We start from the raw sequence: 4642 nt of genomic DNA, 5'->3' as shown, positions 1-4642 counted from the left end.
CACCGAGGATTGTTCTTCTGCTTCTTCTTCGTGCGTGCAGCTTCTTCTTACTCAGTAGACGGAGACTGGCATAGAAAAGAAGCAACTGTAAGAAAGTGTAAGATGAGTTAAAGCATGGCCACTCTACATAATTGAACGAACCACTGATAAAAAAATTTCAACTGGTTTGAGCTTTCGCTGTATTACTATGACAATTTTTAGTTGCTGGATGCACGCGTGCCAGCAGACTATGACGAGAAAAATGACAGTAATTTGCACGAACTCACCTAACAATTAATATTAACGATTGATATTAATTTATTATGGCAATCCTATTTCAAAAAAATCCAATAACTGATTCTTCCCTTTTTACCTACCGCCGCCCGATTCATGGCCGATCCCCCGTAGTGCAATGAGCTGCACCCATAGGCACCAAACCAAACCGAATTTTCATCCCTTCCATTGTCCTTTCTTCTACAAGGAGTAGGAGCACAACGAGAAGGATAGCCCTCTATCTCCCATTATTTCACAAAATGTTTTTTTTTCTGCCATGCCGAATACAGCACACGACGGAGCTGAGGAACAAATCGATTTTTTTCTTCTTAGAAGTCGTCGCTACGGAGCCAACTTCTGAGTGGTCATTTGAGTGGCCGTCCTTTTGCCGTACGAGCTACACAAACAAGGTAATCCTGCTAACAGTAGCCAAGCTGTTAAAAATTTGGTAGAACGTACAGTTATCAGACCTAAGTTGTTGGTTCGTCAGTCCTCATCCGCAATCAGTATAATTTTTCTATATTAATTTTCCGCCTAAGTGGCGATAATTTAAAGGATTGGAAAGCTGTGCGAATCGGTACGGTAAGGAAGATAATTATTTCAAAGAAGTTTTAAAGCCCTAGCCTAGCTTTTTAACGCCATAGCGTTAAAAGCCCTGTGTCGCAGGAAATCCGGCGCCGGCAGTGGGGTTCGGCCTCAGCGGTGGCAAGAACACCATCCCGAACCACCCGCAGCACGAAGGCCCTCCGCGGGGTGGGGGTGGTTGTGCTATCGCGGAATGCTATCGCGTTCCACTCTTAAAGGCAAAGCTTAAGCGACATCCAAAAATTTTTAGCTCATTACGCAGCTTTGCAGTGTCCGCTACGAGCGAGATGGGAGAGAACTAAATTACTTTGGAATCATTTTAGCGGAGACATTGGCAACAAGACAGAAGGTGCTTGTATTCGCGTGTGGTTTTACCAATGGGACAGGAAAGTTTGGGCACGGCGACGCGAAGCTCTTCTCCCTTGTTCTATGGAGCACCGCCAGATAGTGTTGCCCTCTGCGCATAACAGCGGCAAAGCCCACCGTTTGCGTCCGCCCTTGTTCAATTGACGTCGTGTTCCTTCTTCGTCGTTCCATCATAATCGTCATGATTATCACAACGTTGTGGCGACATTGTCGTCATTGCGTCGCCATGCATTCGTTGCCGTACCGTCTTCGTGATCCCGTCATCTTGATTCCATCATCGGCATTTCAGCTTTGTCGTTCGATTCTCGTCATGCTAACGTTGTAACGCCATATGACGCCATCATTATCAAGTAGCCGTCGTCATTGCAGCTTCTTCGTCTGTTTCTCGCCACGTCGTCGTCATCACGCCGACATCTTCAAGCCATCGCCGTCATGCAGTCGTCTTCGTGTATTCTCACGCCCCTATAGTCATATAGTCGTCGTCAAAGATTTGAACATCTGTGTGAGCGTACGCGCGGCGATGCCGTAAGAGCACTAGCGACACGATTTCGCTACATACACGCTCACCATCACGCCGAGTATACCTATTACATGTGATTGTGTCCGTAGTGATGTTTACGTTGCTCAGCAGCAGCGCAGACCTCGCGTGCTTGCTATGGCTGTAATTACTTCGCTCTTCGAGCGAAACTACAAACAATAAAACATCGTCCACATTTATGGAAATTTATTTGTGAATGCTCAACGAAGCTGACATTGCTTCTCAGAATACACGTTTCACTTTCGTGTTACGACCAATTGCTCTGAAAAAAGAGATCAACCAATTTCTACAGCGAAGCACATTATGCGGACCCTGTGCTGTCGTTGTCGGACTTCGCTAAAAAAAGGAGCCACGTGACCTAGCGGGAGAGGAAAGGAAAAGAAGAGCTCAACAGGGGAAAAGGGGCTGGAGTGACCCCTTTCTCCCAGTGAGAATGCTGCGACAGGGAGCAAATGACAATGAGAACGGGACTAGGGGTTGACGTAAGAAGTCGCGCCGTCCAATACTCGCGTTGGAGAAGAGTGCATGAAGTGCGCCAACCAATGGCGGTGTAGGAAAGAAGTAGGTGAATGGAGGAGTGGGAGTGGAGGAGTCGGGACCGGGAGCACAGTCTGAAAAATGCCAAGCTGATGCCGAAACTATTCAAGAGAGGGCGCCACAGCCTCACAATTGGAAATATTCCGCTAGGGCCTATTTCAATCGCCCCATTTTAGTCACACCATGCTCGGGAAAAGCGATGGAACATGTGGTCTTGAGTTGACTTGTCGAGTTCATGGAGACGAGGCAGCTCTTTCCTCCAACATGGTCGGATTCCGCCCCAACGTCTCAGGCCCAGGGATATTTTGTGGTAACTGCAGAGAGATATTTTAGATCCCGGGATCCCTGGAGTAACCAGAACAATCCTGGGACTCGACATTAAGAAAGTCTTTGATAATGTGGCACATCGAGCTATTCTTGAGGGTTTCTGAGCTCTAGGGGTTGGCGACAGAACCCAAATCCACATCAAGGTTTTCCTGCCCGACCGAACGGCAACACTTCATTTTGGCAATGCCTGTCGCGACAAAATCTCCCTAGGGACTTGCGTCACTCCTCAAGGGGCTTCCCTTTCTCCCTTTCTGTTTAACGTTACCATGTATCCACTTGCAAGGACCTAAACGGCAATTCCGCAGATAAGACACGCCCCCTATGCGGATGACTTGACCATATGGACGCGTACTGGATCTGCAGATGAGGTGGTGGGAGCGCTGCAGAGGGCTGCAGATGAAGTCCAATGACATGCTCTTAAGAACGAGCTCGAGTGCTCTCGGGCAAAGTCGGAACTCTTCTTAATGTACAGGAAGCTCCCTAACACCATAGATCCAAGTATAAAATTCTAATCGACGGTGCGCAGGTACCAATCGTGCCAACTATCCGAGTAGTCGGTTTCTACATCCAAGAAAAGGCCCAGAATTCAGTGACCTTAAGCAAGCTACGAACTACAGTTCAAGAGCTCAGTAATATGCTCAGAAGGGTGACAAATCCAAACCAAGGAGTGAAAGAAAATGAGGCATACAGACTGGTCAAAGCCTTCTTCATTGAAATGCTGGCCTACAAGTGCCCATATCTCTAACTCCGAAAATCTGACTTGAAAATACTTAATACCATGATCAGGACCGTCTAAAAAACGGCGTTGGGGATCCCTAAAGGCACCAGTAGCCTGCGTCTCCTAGACCTCGGAGTGCATAACACTATAGAAGAAATCATTAAAGCACATAAGGATGCTCAACTGTGGTGCCTCTCATGTTCTGCTCAAGGACACAAAATTCTAGAAGCCATGAATCTCCGCCCCGATGCCGGCGTAACGTATAGAATTCGTATTCCCAGCAGCATCAGGAAAAAAATTATCCCCCCCTCCCCAAAACACGGAAGAAAACAATGTAGGAAGGAGGTAGACTCGGGCCGAGGGACTCGGCCGCCGCCTTAGCAGCAAGCCAGCTATATACGTGGACGCTGCACAGGAGAGCACTGCCACGTTCACAATTGCGGCAATTCACGAAGGCCAGACAGTGAGCTCACGTAAAATAAGCGCAGGCTCCACCCATCAAGCCGAGAAAGCCGCGTTTGGTATAGCAGCAACGCGATACAACTTCATAATATGAGACTCCATGGCAGCTATTAGAAGTTACATGCAAGGGTCGGTAGGCCCACGAGCCTCCTAAATAATGAGCGAAGGGGCTGGCAACGTTACGCTTATTTGGATGCCGGCCCACTCTGGGAATGGCGGGAACGAAATGACCAACCGTGCTGCCGGATAATTAATTATCCGGGACGTGGAGACATGTCCGGGACCGCTACCAGGTGGAACGACACCCCGTCACAGCAACAATGAAATTGTCACCGCTTACAGGGAGGACCGGCGCATATATCCGCCATCGGATTCTTCCATTAGTAGAATGCAAGCCACGGATCTCCTCAGGGCGCAAACAGGAACTGTTATGTCCCCCAAAATTCTATCCTATATATCCAAAGGCGACTATAATTCAAAATGTAAATAATGCGACACAGATCCAGCCGATCAGCATCATATTCTATGGCATTGCAGGAATAAGCCTCCCCCAAGAAATTTCCTGCGGCAAGCTCCCTCACAGGAGGCGTGGGACTCCAAACTAAAATCTACTAACCTTCAAACCCAAGTTGAGCTGGCGGACTGAGTGGCGAAGGTCGCGGCCAGGTGGACGCCACCCTAGCCCCCTGTGCCTGATCTCCGCTCCCCCTCCCCCTCGCCTTGTTCTCAATAAAGTTTATTTTCTCCTCCTCCTCCTTCCGCTAGGTCGCTGTGAAAGGGAGCCGTTCCCGCGCTCCGGGGGACGCAACACTACATTTGCTAGTAGGCACAGCGTTTGACCGCTGGCGCCACGCTGC

This window comes from Dermacentor silvarum, chromosome 9 (assembly GCF_013339745.2).
Source record: "Dermacentor silvarum isolate Dsil-2018 chromosome 9, BIME_Dsil_1.4, whole genome shotgun sequence".
Lineage (NCBI taxonomy): Eukaryota > Metazoa > Arthropoda > Arachnida > Ixodida > Ixodidae > Dermacentor > Dermacentor silvarum.
This window is presented reverse-complemented; position numbering follows the sequence as displayed.